The 17,344-nt window shown below is 43.4% G+C and overlaps 1 protein-coding gene and 1 long non-coding RNA gene across 16 annotated transcripts in view; one reads left to right on the forward strand and one right to left on the reverse strand.

The window, feature by feature from the left end:
- LOC146869506 (uncharacterized) overlaps nucleotides 1-9,864 on the reverse strand; it is a 146,781-nt gene extending 136,917 nt beyond the window's left edge. For 10 of the 15 annotated variants that reach the window (XR_014960856.1, XR_014960800.1, XR_014960790.1 and 7 more), the window contains exons 1-4: nucleotides 9,721-9,863; nucleotides 9,525-9,601; nucleotides 9,362-9,435; nucleotides 2,263-2,300 (exon numbers count right to left, since the gene is read on the reverse strand). The gene's annotated coding sequence lies outside the window, so the exon portion shown is untranslated. Of the gene's footprint in view, nucleotides 1-2,262; nucleotides 2,301-8,728; nucleotides 8,938-9,361; nucleotides 9,436-9,524; nucleotides 9,602-9,720 lie in introns of all 15 variants that reach the window. The other 5 variants (XR_014960927.1, XR_014960727.1, XR_014960889.1 and 2 more) reach the window with 3 other exon arrangements.
- Nucleotides 9,865-11,955: 2,091 nt separating this feature from the next.
- On the forward strand, nucleotides 11,956-13,172 carry LOC146869507 (uncharacterized). The gene is made up of 4 exons (XR_014981429.1): nucleotides 11,956-12,015; nucleotides 12,135-12,211; nucleotides 12,301-12,374; nucleotides 12,799-13,172. It is a non-coding gene; the product is annotated as an uncharacterized LOC146869507 (long non-coding RNA).
- Nucleotides 13,173-17,344: the final 4,172 nt, after the last annotated feature.

Below are 17,344 nucleotides of genomic sequence, written 5' to 3' on the forward strand. Positions count from 1 at the left end.
TAAATTAGTGAAAACAAGAGGCCAGGGTATACAAAGGAGCCTTAAGGCTGTTAAGAGATTTGCAAAAAAATTGGGAGGATTCCCACTAGATGCAATTACAAATATTTATTTAGCAAAAACAAAGTCAGCCATAACATATGGAGCAGGTGTTTGGGGGATGGTTTCATGCTGCTTGGTTACAGCAAATGGAAGATTCCTTCTTTAAAAATCATGCGTCTTTACCCCAAACAGCCCCACATTACATTTTACATCTTGAATTGGGGCATCCCTATTTGAATGATACCATAAGATTGGCCCCAGTCCTCTTGTGGCTCTCAATATGGCAGAGAATTAGGGTGGACTTGACCCAAACTATCATTAGGGAATGCTGTCACCTAGATCACTACAAAAGGATCGGGTGGCTAAATTAAGTCGAAACTGAACTGAAAGCTCTAGGGCTGGGAAATGTTTTTCAGGACCCTGATTCCTGTAAAGAGGTCATGAAGAAATGGCTAACGGATTTATATTCCCAAAGATTAAAATATGCCCCAAGGGAGAAAAAAAAACGTATCCATCATTCCTCCATTGCATATGATCTGGTCCCACCAATATCAGGAGAAGGTTTTCATTATTTAGCTCGTATAAATAACACGCAGCACAGATTTATTTTCTTGCGCTTCCGACTGAATATGATTCAGTTACTCCTGGGATACCCACAAAATAAATACAGATTAGCAGATCTTGCTCCCTGCGCTTGTAATAACCATGCTGTGCAGTCAGACTTACATATTGTATTATTCTGAGGAAAGGAAAACATTTATACTCCCAATCTTGAGGCACTATCATGTTAGGCAATGTCGGGTCGCCATGTATTTTCTGAAGGCCTTATTGGACCCATTTGTATGTTTCTGTGTCGCTTCATTTTTATGGGCCTGTTTTAGGAAGAGGAAAAAGGCGGCTCACATCTTAGTTGTATGGTGCAATTTTAATCATTAACTGTTTTTTATAAATGATTTTAAAGGTCTTATTTGAATCACAGCAAATCTGTTTAATACCTATTTTTACTATGTATATATGTATATTTTTGGTATCTGAAATTTTGTATGTATTTATGAGCTTTTATGGTCTGTTTACAAAAGATCGAATAAATCTGTGTGATTGACTGATAAGCATGCAACAGTACACAACATAGCTAACAGGACAAACAAACTAAGTATATAAAAACAATATACATGTGCACACTGACAAATAAAATGCCCTTGGGAAAACAATGTATCCAACTCTTAACCGTGAGTTGTGTCACATGTCAAAAAGACAATAAAGTGACAATGAAGAACCCATGGACCGGCAGCTACTGGAAAAACAACCAAACCGAAAAAACCAAATGCTTCACAACTCCAGACATTATCTGCAAGAATGTATCGAGACATTTTCTCTCACAGAAATGAGAGACCGTCCAAGTGATGCCATCAAGAAAGGGGAAGAGTCATCACAGTCAAAGCCCACATCAGTAGATGTGCACATGGAGCTCCTCATCCTCATTGAGTCCCCAGGGTGACTTGCTGGGAAAAAGAATATTATAATGTAACTCCACCAATCAAAGCTTGCTGTCAGGACTGAGCAAGTTTATCTGCCTGCGATCCGTTTCCCTTTTCTTTCTAAGTTTGGGCGGAATGTATATTGCAGGAAATCACCCCTTAGCTGGTCAAAACTGGTGGCTAAGCGTTTCCAATGCCAGCATTAAATATTCATTTCCAGCCGTTGTGTCGTAATTCCAAGATGGCGGCCGCAAGTAGGGAAGGTTTTTATTCTAGTGTTTTTTGGCAGTCTTCAACAGCGTAACGGTTTCGCGCGCTCCCACCTGAGGTGGGGCGCACTTCAACCGTCGTCTTTGATGAGGAAGCAGCTTAATTGGGTCTTTGCTGGAGAAATCAGGTGTTACCTTTCCAAGAATTTAAGGTCTGGCTTTTCCAGTCACTTCATTTCCATTTTTTTTTTTTTATCGTTGAGACTGTAATTCTGGAAATATATTTTTGTGTTCTTTTCCTGGGTGACAATTTGCCTGAGAGTTTAGAGTCATTTTGCAGAGCTGGCGCATGAGCAGAGTGCCCTTAAGAGACTGTTTTCATTTTGACTTTGTACAGAGACAAGAAAATTATTACTAATAGCGCACAGCATGTTTACTCACCCACAGCTGCGTAATAATTCTAAAATCTTCAACTAACAGAGCTTGAATGCCAATTCTTCAAGTAGCTATAAATATATATATATATTTGTATTTACCATCTCTATCATCTGTCAGTTTGCAAAGACTGCAGCACCTGTGAGAGAAAAAGTATAAGAATATTAAGAGACTGTAATTGCCTGCGAAAATTTCTTATAAGAAAACTGAACTACAATACTGATTTTCAAACAAATAAGAGAGAGGCAAATTCCACTGAGTTTACAGGTAAAGAATTCAGTTGTAAAGTCAATTAGTTGTATGAGAGCCTAGTGTATGAGTTGGGGAACGAAGTAATATTTTGCTTTGTAGTTTCAGGTGCAGGAAGTCCAGAGCAGGGATATTCTGTAGAAGACGCACCACAGTGGCAGTCTCTCTTTCATCCCATTCCCCTTTCCCCCTCATTACTGTGGGCAGACTACGTCTAGTCCCCAGTGGTGTTTGGGATTGGAGAAAATACATCTGAGATTAGGTATTCGGCGGTTCTCCACCAGTGTAAGCTTATCTTGGTACGTGCTATTTTGACACTTCTTTTCTCTGTCTCCACCTCATATACTCCTGGTGATCTTGTCTATTCCAAAAAAATGACAAAATGTCAGGGTTTATCACCCTGTAATGCTTCAGTACTCTCTTCTTCAACAGACCAATGGTTGTACCCACATATCGGAAAACCACATGGACATAGTAAAACATATATGCAATAGTCACTGCTTAAGGTATAAACTTATTGATGGTATGTATTATGCCTGTTGGTAAACTTTATGTCCCATGGTTGCCACTCCCCTTTCGTGCTTTACATATTCCTTGCTTGTAAAAGTCACATTGCTCTTTCAGCCAACCCTCCTTTCAACCTTGTGTACCAGTGGAACTGTACACTTGGATGTCTCTAATGGATCTTGATTTACTGTATGTTATCAAAGGATGGATTGGCACTTTGCCCCTGGGTACCCCCATTTTCTTGCTGACAGGTACTGGTGGTAACTTACTCTGACTGTCCCAGGGCTCTGTGCTATGCTGAGAAAACACTTAGAATCCAGTGAAAAAACCTGCATACTCTAGGTAACACTATGGGTTACAGTACCCCTATGATTGGCATGAGCTCCACTATAAGACTCTAGTACATAATAGGACAGGGGGATTAAACTATCTTTTAAGTCCCGGGTATATATTAGAAGTCCCTAGTATATATTAGGCCATGGATGTTTAGAGGGCAGTAGCCTTTCTGCACTTGCATGTGTGCCCTGCTGAAGCCTGAGGTCAGTTTAAAAGCAGCCCTGTCTTACATGACTGCTTTTAAAATGCAAAGTGTGCCCAAACATGACTTTGGTGTGTAGGGCAATTAATAAACTACAATATTATGGCAAATATTAGGAAACCCCATGGTCTCCCCTAGGTGTCCCAGGGGTAGGGGCCAGGCACTTATAAGGAGGACCCTTATAAAATAGGTTTCGATGGCCTGGGGTTTGTGATATTGCACATTTCACCTCCCACATTACAGTAAAGTGCTTTCCAAAATCGAGTCTGTGCTAGGAGCCCTGTTGAGTGAGAATCTGCAATATGTTTACATTTTCAGAACCCCTGAAGTCTATTCCATGTGTTCCAGAGGTGTGGGGGTCCTATAAATATAGGAATGGTCCTTATAAAAGATGTTTTCATTAGCCGTGGTATTGGATAATTTGCCCCAATGAAGATCTCCACCCACATAGGTTAGCATGGCAAGGAAGGATTAATTAATAACTAACAATAGGAATATCCCAAAAATATAATTCAAGGATTCAGTAGAATGATATTGATAAATCCAACAATATGATATTGTTGGATTTATCCTAAAATGTATAGAAAAGAAGTTAAGACTTTCTAGTTTAGCCTTCTAGTGTTCTGCCCTGCTTGGCCAGAGTTAAATGGATTAGCCAGGCTGCCTTGAATAGGTGATAAGTAGCCACTGGGGTGAAAGAGCCATTCTGGGAGGAGAGGGTTCTGCTGCATCGGAATGCCAGAGCCAGGGGGAGGGGTCATAAGTAATGATCTTCAAAAGAAGAAGGGAACAGGCAGAAGAAGCCAGGTGCTTCACCTCATTGGACAGGTGTGCCCTCCTGCTTGACCAAGAAAGCACTGAATAAGTATCTCAGAGGGGCAGATCTTCTCAGATCTGCTGCTTAAAACCAAGGAAAGAAGAATGGTCCATGCTGGATGTTTGATTTGCCCCAACTAGATACTGCACTCTGAGAGACTGCGCCTGCTGCACAATCTGGAACTACAGCCCTGTGGACCTACCTTGCTTTAAAAGGTCTAAGGAGTGGACTCCCTACAAGCTACAGGTTAACAGAGCTCACTTGGAACATCACCACCAAGACTCCCTAGCCTGGAGTACTACCAGTGAATTTCTAAGAGTTTTGTCCAAGTTTTGTCCAAGTGGACTGAAGTCCCAAACTTTCTAGTCTCATCTTGAAGCTTCCAGGCCCTTGGAGTATGTTCTGGCCCTTTAGGACCCGCTGAGGAACTTTAGGCAGAAGTTCCAGAAGTTTGAAGAACTTTAGAGCAACTGTGAAAAAATATTCTGTAAGTGGACTGACAGCTGGCAACCCTCAACCGCGACCCGGCAAGCCAACAAGGTTCCACTGCTGAAAAGCTATGGAGGTATGACTTCCAGAGTTTGATCTTGAGCTCATCTAAACCCAAGTTAGCGAAACCTCATTGAACCAGCCTGTTAAAGAGGTTTGAGGGGCCCCTTTAGAAAAAGCTCTGAATGTAGGAAAGGTGACCAGGACCCATTGCAAGAGTTAAGCTGCCCACCATTAACGGTGTGCCGGCCTGGATCTCTGGCTCGTCTGGCTGAAAAGCTCCAGAGTTCTGACTTCCATAGGTTTGACCGAGAGCTTGTTGTGAGGCAAGCTAGTGAACCCTCACCGAATCTAGACTGGCTGACAGCTTTGAGGGACAGATAGAAGAAAAACTCCTGAAACTTTTCTGTCAGAAGGTAAAAACTTTGACCGAGGCCTACTTCGAGGGGTAGCCATACAGGGCTCTATCACAGGCAGCCCAAAACTTTGAATTTGTTCCGGTCTAGTGCAACCACATGTCCCAATTGGCGCTATAGGTTTCTATGTGCCATATAGTGCTAAATCTTTAAAAAATCATATCTCCGGTCCCCTACATTGACTTTTTTTTGTTTTGGTGTCATTCTAAAGATAAATATATTTCCCAGTTTTATAAATTGATATTGGATTTTTATTGTGATTTGTGTCTTAATTATTTACTGAATTAGAGTTAGGCATGGGAATAATTTTCGGAGAAAACTCTGAGCCCTATACTGTGTTAGTGACCTTATTGCCAGTGGTAGCTGTTCATTTACAACTACTAATAATCCACTTTCCAACAGCCTCCATCATGAGGTCTGGCTTAACCAGATGACCATATGCATGATGGTATCGGACTTACTATTGAAAGAGGTGATAGGACTGACTTTGGTAGGGCCCTCCTTGCTCTTTCCCTTCTCTGCGAACAGCTGTCGCTAGTCATACTGCTGGCTTTCTCACTGGCTGCTTTGGGAACCTTTCGGGGGTAACCTCTGGCTCTAAATCTGTTGTGTCATTCTTCTCGGTATGACAGTACCGTGCTGCTGTTCTGTTTGGCCCGAAGGTTCTTGGGGTGATGGCTATGTGTGTGAAGCATACTGTTACCTGCTGTGCTCTTGAGGAAAAGGCTGCTGTGTGCCATCACATCAACTATCTTACGTCAAGGAAATCCATCTCACTGTCATGTATCTTGTGTACAAATGACAGGTTGAGGTTATTGTGTGGAATTTGTGCCAAAAACTGGTGTAACTGATCTTTAGGACCATCCCAGATAATTAAAAGATAATCGATGTAACAAGTCCAACACGTTATATGCCTGGTCCATCTCTCATTTTTCTTACCCCACACATTTTGTTCCTCCCACCAACCCAAGAAAAATCCCTGCACAACTTGGAGCAAAGCAACTGTTCATCTCAGTCCCAAGCAGCTGGTGGTGCACACATCAGTAAACAGAAAAAAAATATTTTTTAAACAGAATCTTACCATTTCGAGTAACATCATAGAGTGATCATACATATACATGGCTTTGTCATGGAAAAAATGCCTAAACGCCTGGATCCCCAGATCATGGTCAATGCATCTATAAAGCTACACCACATCCATGGTTACTAATTTGAAGCCTAATTGCCAGGGTATCCCACCCTCCTTGGTGATGAAATTGGTGCTGTTCCTGCAGTGAGAGGGTAGATTGAGCACATAGGGCAACAGGAGAAATCCTGATAGATAGAAGGGTGATCAAAATGACAGTTATTTGCAGAGATAATTGGTCTCCCTGGTGGCTATTCTCAGTTGCGACTAGGTAGAGGTAGTTATACCTGCTTTTCCATAGGGAAACACACATTTCCCATAAAAAGGCCCAACAAGGGATCAACCTGCTTGTCAGTAGGGCCGATCCCATAACAGTTTCACTTTTTATGAAAAATGTTTTTCAATTTGTTCTTTTTTTACCTTCCCTGGGGGCACAATGACCCCCCATGGGAAGAAACATTCCCAAAACACAATCAGGTCCCAACAGGGGTCTGCCCTTTTGTCAAGAAGGATGCCCCTCTGACAATTTCATAACCCTTTTAAAAAGAAATCATTTTTAAACACTCTTGGGGTGGGACTACAGCCCCAGGGGAAAAACACATATTTAAAAAAAGAACGTGCCCCCCCGGTGTGAGGGGAGGTAGGAATGTACACGACACAGACTGACCCCCCAACCACTGGATCCTGGTGGCCTGTGGGGTTTCCTGACTCTGGAAAACGGCACAATCATGATCCACAGTCAGGAAACAGTTTCAGAGAGGCCTCGTTGGAAAAGGGAGACCTCCAGACCTACCTCTGCACCCGACGCCTCTGGCCCTCTGGCCTGAGTCAAAGTGGTCCACCAGCCCCACGGAGGTTCCCCAGCAGTCCTGAGTTCGAGTTCACTCCGGAGTGTCCGCTGCTGGACCCCACGACAAACTCAATACCAAGGGTCCCCCAACAGCTACCTGCTCTTGTAAGACTTTTCTGACGTCCAAAGACACCCCTGCACTCACAGCGCCCAGGCCTTGTGGAGCTCAATAGACAGTGCCCCTTAGTTCCTCAGCACCCCAGCTTACCTCCAGAGGCACTGGTTTCCTTCATCCAGCTCCTGGTCCGAGCCTACAGCCTTTGTTCAAAATCTTAATGGCCCTCTTTACCTGTCCGCCTCTGTGCCGCTGAGGGTGTGTGTTTAGTGCTGCCTCGTCCCCAACTAGTGCTGGTCAAATCCCACAGAGATTGACCCCCAACTCTGATTTTACTTACCCTCAACTGGCACCTCTTTGAGGGGCCCCAGTCTCTTTTGATTAACATTGGGCTCCAGTGACTGAATTTGACCTCTGCGCCCGGCTGTTCCAGTGCTGCTGGTGGTGCTGTCTCTACACTTACCTGTCCCTTGCCCAGTGTTAATCCTACGACCCGAAGACTGGAATTGTAAGTTGTGTACTTACCTGTGAAATTGCTTGATTGCTTTACTTGGTGAGAGGATGTAGCCTTACGTCTAGAGGGGTCGACCTCGAAGCTGGGGAACCGGGTTCGAGTCTCAGCAACGACGCTTAACATCCTGTGATTGTGGACAAATCACTTAATCTCCCGGTGCTTAACAAAAATGAATATGTCCTTCTGTAACGAAACTGGTGCTCATGTAAAGTACTCTGATACCTGATGTCTCGGGTGTAGTTTGCGCTATATAAAACAAAAACAAAAAAAGAAAAATCTTCCATAGGTTGACATTGAACTGTTTGAAAAATGCACTGTGTCAACTTTTTATACTGAAAAGCTGTGATATTGCATTTTTGTTTTGTTTTATATAGCGCAAACTACACCCGAGAAATCAGGTATCAGAGTGCTTAACATGAGCACCAGTTTCATTACAGAAGGACATATTCATTTTTGGTAATCCTGTGAAGCATTTGTTGTACACACTCACGCAACACATGATGATTACACACACTCACTCACTAATCCCTTCGCCGCGGGGGTAATTCCCCCGCGGCGCAGGGGGCGGGGGCGGCGGCGGCGCTGTGCTTGTGATGAGCCCAGCTAGTCATGAGGCACAGTGGAGCAGTGCTCATGACGAGCTGAGCTCGTCACGAATCCGCCCACTAATTGATTCTCCCGCACAGGCAGGGAATCAATCGCACGTGGGCGGAGCGCGACCGTTATAACGAGCCCAAAAAGTTAGGGGGTGTACCCATCAATAACCCTCCTATACCTGGGTAAAGCAAACACAATGTAAACAAATCAGTATGGAGGAACAAATAGACCAAAGTTATTTAGACAAGGATACTTTTAATTATCCTTTCGTGTGTATTAAATTCACATCTCATTCTTCATTTCTTTTGCTGAGCATGTATAACAAACATATATTTACACAACACAACCTATATACATAAAACGTAAATACGCTACTATCCAGAAATAAATATTCAATTAAGGGATCCACCTTTCAATAGTGTGGACTTCCACGAGAGCATATACATTGCATCGGAAAAACATTATCTCCAAAAAGTTTTAAAGGCAATGTAAAAGTCATAAGTCCCAACACAATCCAAATTTTTTACAAGCCCTCTTTGACACCAAAATGTCGACGCGGTCGCGTTTCAGCCAATTAATCCCTTTTGGCCTCTTCAGGACAAGGAAAGCAGCAACAATCTACATAAAAAAGGAAGCACATTGGGATAACATATACATTCTGTGAACCCTTCTAAGCTCGCCTTATACTATACAGGTCCATCACCTTTAACGTGAAGCGTAGACATGAAAGTCCCACCACAAATGAGAAAAGGAAATGAAGTGAGAAAAGGAAAAATAGGCCGATTCCTGGTGGCACGAATAGTCTATAGTACTACCTTACTTACAAAGAATTATTAGGTGAAACGATGAACTAGAGGGCGACAGTGAACCTCGTTCTACCAATAAAGGAAGGTGAATCTTGACAGAAGGATATTATAAATCTCCATCCCCAACAGAACTACATGTCTTTATAGCAAAACCAAATGGTCTAAGAAGAAATTATAATTGGACAAAAGTATCTAAACACGCCTTTTTGCGGGAAATACCGGTGGCCCGGACTAACCTCGAGTCGACATAACCGCTCATCGAAACAATTATACTGGCAGGAGCGTGAGTCCAGCCCGTCCGGTTACGTTTCTATGGGGGGCAATGAGAAATTGTTGAGGCAATATTCTAATAACTACCGTAGTTCTGTCTCTAAACAGAATAAATATCAATATAAATACCTGGGTCTAGTGGCAATGATACCTCCTTGTCTGTATGCACAATTCTTCAACGGGGGGCAGTCCGGTTTGGTAGCGAACTAAATAAAACAATACACGAGATTAACTGAACGAATACCCATCACGAACAGCCGTTCACTTAAATGCGTTTCTACACAAACCGGTGGAGGGGACAAGCCTCAGAAACATGTGTGCTTACCTAAGTATTCTGCCAATTTCAAAGACTAATTCTCTCTCTTTACATCCTCTCACGTATCCCGCAGTTCGAGTGGAGTTGTTTGGGGCGGAGAATCAGAGCCTTATGACCTCGTTTGAAACAGAGACAAAGGACTGCAATATTTCCACGAAACGTCAGGCAACGAATCGGCCATATTGGAAAAGAGCTATGCTTAAATAAAATCATAAACTAAACGATCCTCCTAGACTCCGGGAGAGTGGCCGCTATGTGTGTGGTGTAATCGGGGCTTATCAGACTGTGCTATAAACCCAAGTATTGGCTACCCGCTTCTCTTATATAAACGGCACGGAACCCACTATTTATCTATATTCTAAAAGCTTTACAAAGCTCGGGATCGTGTGCCAGTCCTTCCGAAAAATATGGAGGGGAAATAACCTCTCAGGGTTTAGTAAGAAAAAATAAATGAGAAAAAACAAATTATGAGCAAAAGTGCGAAAAATTTAGAGTAAAACACCCGAAGTCTTTTCCATGTGCAAACACAAAAACAAAGTAGCAAGGAGACCTGTAAATATCAAGGCTCACATTCTAAAAATACATGTTATTAAACATATATGCATATAAGCACTGACATACAAACATCGTAACTGTACATGCGGAGAAGATCAAAAATAAAGATGGGTTACTAGAGGTTAGTTTATTCACAAAACCTACGGATAGAAACACCCTCCTAGCATACAGTTCAGGGCATCCACGACACCTTAAAGACAATTTGCCCTATGGGCAATTCCTTAGAATACGTCGGAATTGTTCAAATAAAAATGACTACTTTGCTAATGCAGCCACTTTACAGACAAAGCTTTGTAACAGAGGATACCCAAAAAAACTGGTCAGGAATGCACTCAAACGAGCTTGGTTTACCCCGCGGGAAACCTTGTTAACACCCAGGAATAGAGAAAAGAAGGATCAACTCACGTGTGTGTTGACTTATAATGCCAAGGCCAACAAAGTAAGGCAGATTATCCAAAGAAATTGGCGACTGATTGACCAATTAGGGTTGGCTAAACCGCTCTTTTCCTTCCAAAAAGGAAAAAACCTGAGAGAATACCTGGTTAAGGCCTCTAGACCATCAGCACCGAAAAGTGATGTAAGAACTATGATGGGACTACCACCAGTACAGGGCCACTTTAGATGTCAGAATTGTGTAGTATGTCTCCAAACAAGTGACTCTAAATTTACTACAATTGGGGTTCAAAAACATATACAATTGAGCTTTTCGAATTGTAATTCGAAAAATGTAATCTATTCAATTGAATGTCCGTGTAAAAAAAAATACATCGGTCAAACTACCCAAGCTGTGAAACTCCGGATTCAGCAACACAAATCACGAATTCGGTGTAGAACCTTAGGTGCTCCGTTGGTTCAACATTTTGTTGAAAACGGACATAATGAGGATGAATTGAGGTGGACTGTTCTGCTGGTCATGCGACCTATGAACAAAACCACCTTGCAAAGTACCCTGAATCGTCAGAATGCGAGACTTATTGAAAAATATCGGACAGCTATAGATGGCCTAAATGATAGAGATGAAATCTGGGCACTGATACAATAATAGCTTTATTCATCACTCTAGGTCTAGGATGCAGGATTGACGAACGTATTCTATCAGGTCAGATGAGTACTCCGCATGTACAGTTACGATGTTTGTATGTCAATGCTTATATGCATATATGTTTAATAACATGTATTTTTAGAATGTGAGCCTTGATATTTACAGGTCTCCTTGCTACTTTGTTTTTGTGTTTGCACATGGAAAAGACTTCGGGTGTTTTACTCTAAATTTTCCGCACTTTTGCTCATAATTTGTTTTTTCTCATTTATTTTTTCTTACTAAACCCTGAGAGGTTATTTCCCCTCCATATTTTTCGGAAGGACTGGCACACGATCCCGAGCTTTGTAAAGCTTTTAGAATATAGATAAATCGTGGGTTCCGTGCCGTTTATATAAGAGAAGCGGCTAGCCAATACTTGGGTTTATAGCACAGTCTGATAAGCCCCGATTACACCACACACATAGCGGCCACTCTCCCGGAAGTCTAGGAGGATCGTTTAGTTTATGATTTTATTTAAGCATAGCTCTTTTCCAATATGGCCGATTCGTTGCCTGACGTTTCGTGGAAATATTGCAGTCCTTTGTCTCTGTTTCAAACGAGGTCATAAGGCTCTGATTCTCCGCCCCAAACAACTCCACTCGAACTGTGGGATACGTGAGAGGATGTAAAGAGAGAGAATTAGTCTTTGAAATTGGCAGAATACTTAGGTAAGCACACATGTTTCTGAGGCTTGTCCCCTCCACCGGTTTGTGTAGAAACGCATTTAAGTGAACGGCTGTTCGTGATGGGTATTCGTTCAGTTAATCTCGTGTATTGTTTTATTTAGTTCGCTACCAAACCGGACTGCCCCCCGTTGAAGAATTCTGCATACAGACAAGGGGGTATCATTGCCACTAGACCCAGGTATTTATATTGATATTTATTCTGTTTAGAGACAGAACTACGGTAGTTATTAGAATATTGCCTCAACAATTTCTCATTGCCCCCCATAGAAACGTAACCGGACGGGCTGGACTCACGCTCCTGCCAGTATAATTGTTTCGATGAGCGGTTATGTCGACTCGAGGTTAGTCCGGGCCACAGGTATTTCCCGCAAAAAGGCGTGTTTAGATACTTTTGTCCAGTTATAATTTCTTCTTAGACCATTTGGTTTTGCTATAAAGACATGTAGTTCTGTTGGGGATGGATATTTATAATCACCTTCTGTCAAGATTCACCTTCCTTTATTGGTAGAACGAGGTTCACTGTCGCCCTCTAGTTCATCGTTTCACCTAATAATTCTTTGTAAGTAAGATAGTACTATAGACTATTCGTGTCACCAGGAATCGGCCTATTTTTCCTTTTCTCACTTCATTTCCTTTTCTCATTTGTGGTGGGACTTTCATGTCTACGCTTCACGTTAAAGGTGATGGACCTGTATAGTATAAGGCGAGCTTAGAAGGGTTCACAGAATGTATATGTTATCCCAATGTGCTTCCTTTTTTATGTAGATTGTTGCTGCTTTCCTTGTCCTGAAGAGGCCAAAAGGGATTAATTGGCTGAAACGCGACCGCGTCGACATTTTGGTGTCAAAGAGGGCTTGTAAAAAATTTGGATTGTGTTGGGACTTATGACTTTTACATTGCCTTTAAAACTTTTTGGAGATAATGTTTTTCCGATGCAATGTATATGCTCTCGTGGAAGTCCACACTATTGAAAGGTGGATCCCTTAATTGAATATTTATTTCTGGATAGTAGCGTATTTACGTTTTATGTATATAGGTTGTGTTGTGTAAATATATGTTTGTTATACATGCTCAGCAAAAGAAATGAAGAATGAGATGTGAATTTAATACACACGAAAGGATAATTAAAAGTATCCTTGTCTAAATAACTTTGGTCTATTTGTTCCTCCATACTGATTTGTTTACATTGCGTTATAACGAGCCCAGCTCGTCATGAGCACAGCTCCACTGTGCCTCATGACGAGCTGGGCTCGTCATAAGCACACAAGGGGCTAAATCCAAGACCAATTGTTTATAAAAATATTACTTTTTGAATGTTTATTACTTAGAACCAACGATACTTAGTCTTCCGTACAAGTGCAAGTCGCGGTTGGAATTGTAGAGATTAGGGACCCTTCCTAGTGGACCCTGAAGAAACCCCATGGAAGACAGAAGGTTGGAGAGCCCCCCCACCCCTGGATACTGTGGTACCCAAGTTACCTATCCCAGGGAAGCCGGTTGCATTGGTGTGAAGTAATGTCGGAAAACGCCATAAAACCCAATGGAGGACTTCAGAAAAAGTGCAGCTGCTGGAAGAGGAGAAAGTGTCCAGAGGAATCCAAATGTGGATTCTTGATGAGGACTATTTGAAAGCAGAGGTGGCAGAGTCTATGTCAGTCAGGGGTGACCAGCAGACTTGGAAGACGAATGCCCTCCGATGTTGGGTGCTTTAGGAAGGATGGTGATGAACTTGACTCTGCAGCTGCTAAGGACCAGGCGATGCTGAGGATGACGAGGACCCAGATACGAGCTGTCCCACAAAGGATGTCAAGTGTTGAGGGGTCGGTGTCCGGCAGGACCACCAACAAACCTTGGCAAATGTGACCCATGTCGGAAGTCAAGAAGGTGCACGGTTGGGACCAGCAAGATCCAGGAGACTCACCACAAGAAGGGGAGTCAGGGTAGACCCGAGCAATCAGGGGAGCCCAAAAGAAACAAGTGTGACCCTCAAGTGGACCCACAGCGGCACTGGAGTTGCGAGAGGACCTCAAGCAGCTCACCAAAAGATGCAGGCCACGATGCACACAATGTGGTGTGGCTGAAGATTCTGGTCACTGGAGGTGCTCAAGTTTGGGGCTACTTGGAGCCCAAAGATCTTCTTGCAAAAATATCAACAAGCTTTTGCAACTGCAAAGGGATGGTGGTACCCAGGGGTTCGGTTATTGCAACCCCACCAAGACTATTGGCCTCATACTTGGTGAGAGTGTAGAGCAGGCCTCGGGAGCTGAGAAAAAAACACCACCTGTGTTGCTGGGCCTGCGGAGTCTGGAGGAGCTTAGGATCTGCCGACCGGTATTCTTTGTTGCAGTGCCTGCGAATACAGGGGATTAACTTGTTCACTCCAAGGGAGATTACTTCAGTTGTCCTTGATTCTTCACAGACCTGGTAGGTTCCTGTATGATGCACAGGCACAGACAATGCAGCAGACTGGAAGAGAGACGAAATCAGGCACAAACAAATTCCAGCGAAGTCCGAGTGCCCAGATGGTGAAGTGCTATGGTTTCAGTTCTGAATCTTATCCCACAACAAATCTAGGGACCTACACCCAAGTCAGCCCTTATGTACCCTGAGGAAAGGATTGGGAAGATTCAGGGGAGGGTCTGGACAGGGGGAAGGTTACTCCCATGTCATTTTTACAGTTTTGTGCCAGAGAGGGAGCCAAGGGCTCCCTGGACTGGTTTGAGCTGGACTATGCACAGGTACACCAAATGTGCCCCTCATGCATACTTTCAGGCACTTGCAAGCACACCCACCCAGCTGAAATACACTAAATCCTGTCTGGGAGGTGGTCACACCTCCCTGTGACATAATGCATATTGTTCTGCCTTCCCCTGCTCAAGCTTGGCTGAGCAGCAGGAGGGCAGAAATGTGTCTCTGGTTGGCAGCAACCATTTTGTGCTGTCCAGGACTAGAAGGCTGGTATTGGGAACACTAGGAGCCTAACAGAGGGCTCTCCCGGAGCTTGGAATCATACCTCCCACACCATTTACGATGTGGGGGAATGATTCCAACATGTTTGCTTGGAATCATACCTGCCACACCGTTTACTGTGTGTGGGAATGATTCCAACATGTTTGCTTGGAATCATACCTCCCACACTGTTTACTGTGTGCGGGTATGATTCCAACATGTATGCTTGGAACCATACCTCCCACACTGTTTACTGTGTGGGGCTATAATTCTAACATGTTTGATATGAAACTTGATAGGATACATTGCAGCCGTTTTCGAGATGGTCATCACACGATTACGCAATGCCCCTCTATGTAGTATATGGCTGCTTCACTGGCAACCTGGGAGAATGGACTCCGTAGGCCTGCTATGGGGTGCCTTATATGTTTTAAGTGCAGTGGCCTTAGATATAGTAAACCTATATCTTTAGTTAGTGGTGCATGCACCCACTTACACAGGCTGCAATGGTAGGCCTGTAGTTCCATGTTAAATGATCTCTCATGGGTGGCATAATACATGCTTAAGCCCATGGATGGCCTCTAGGGTACCTATGCCCTGGGTACATGGGTTCCATATGCTAGGGACTGACAAGGGTACACCAGTATCTAATCTGGGGTGCACCTAGGTACTGAACACAACAGTTGAGTTAGAAAGCAGATAGACTGGGGTCTATAGACTAGTCAAAAACAGCATCACATCAAGCAGATTGTAGGGGTAACCATAAGAAGCAGATCCTACTTTCCTACATTGCCTCATACAATAATTTCCAATTTTAGGGAATGAGTACATTTTACACCTTTGGCGAACATCATGTAAAGCAGACAAGATCATTTTTCTGGTTGCCATCGTCAATCCAATGAGCGAATGTAGGAAACAACTGAAAGTCTTCAGCAATATCTGTGACACCACTGTAATGCTATCCAGGTTATATTGGCCTACTGCTTGTCAGCTGCAGAAGCTTTTCGAACAGTGCAACACATAATGCTGTTACGGTGTCGCATTTGTTCCCTATGCAAGGACTCGATACATAAGGTTTTCCTTCCTTTGTGTTGATCCTCTGGTTCCTGCAACTATAGATAATTTGAATCAGTTACAGAAGCATGGGCAGCTTGCACGATTCGAAGATCATCATTAAGGAATATCTTGACAAATCGAGTTCAAGTTCTGCCTATTTTTCTCCTGGAAAGAAGGTATTGTTGTCTTCTCACGTTAAGCCTGTGTACTTTGACAGTTAAATTTCAACTACAATTTTATGGTTCTTTTGCAATAATTTACCAGATGCCTCCTGTGGCCTTTGTTAGTGAAATGAAGTCATACTTGGAAGATTCACCCTGTGTTTCATTCATCTCAAATGAAGCAACATTTTCCTGACCCAGATCATTGACCTCTCTCTGACCCTCTTCCAGAATATGAGGTTCAATTCATTTGTGATTCTTGGCAATTTCAAGTTTCACTCTGTCGGAGTGAAATGGGTGAACAACGAGGACTTAACTGATGAATTGCCCTGGTCTATGGCCGACCCTGAAATAAACCAAAAACACTTTTTGCTTTTTCAGGCTTTCGGGAAAAAGTCACAACAAAACAAGGACAAGGTCAGGGATGGCATGAGGGAGGAACCAGAAGCCCTGCCTGATTGGGAAAACAAATCAGAAGGAGTAGGAGTCTCTATCTAATACGGGGCATCAATGGCCCTTTAATTCCAGCGCAGGAGACCAAAGGGGTGTGGCTACTGAGGATTATACAGTGACAAGAGAAAGTACTGTACTGGATGACCTTTACAGAGCCAAGGAGAGCTAAGGCACTGACGAGAGGAACTCTGCACGGCAGGAGGGTCACCGGCAGGACCCTTCACCAACCCGCGCTTTGTCACGTGGTCGCTAGAGTCATTGTCAACATCTTAAAGTTAGAAGTCAAGACTGCCAAGCCAGGTCTTCCTTGTGCTTGCTTTGTTTTCCCTAAGTTGGCGGGGTGTGCCCAGACGTGGGTCCCTTGCTCACTTTGGCACTGAATTCAAGCTAGCCTGGCTGATGAAGGGTGTTACCCAGAAACCGGTCCTAGGATGCTTGGCAGTTCGGGCTGGACTGTTCGCATGAGGCACAGGGTAAAGACTGATTTGCATATAGCTGTGTCTGAACTGGGGTGGCAAAGTGAGCTAAAGAACGATGATGGATTCAACCCAGATCTGTGACTAGGGGTGAGTGTCTGAAAAGTTTCAGCGCTCCGTCTATCATCTCCTTGTGTTTGCATGTGTGTGTGCAAAAAGTGTTGAAATTGCAATTTCAGGGGTGCATCAGGGTGTCCTTTTGGCACCCTTGCACCC

This window comes from Triturus cristatus, chromosome 1_1 (assembly GCF_964204655.1).
Source record: "Triturus cristatus chromosome 1_1, aTriCri1.1, whole genome shotgun sequence".
Lineage (NCBI taxonomy): Eukaryota > Metazoa > Chordata > Amphibia > Caudata > Salamandridae > Triturus > Triturus cristatus.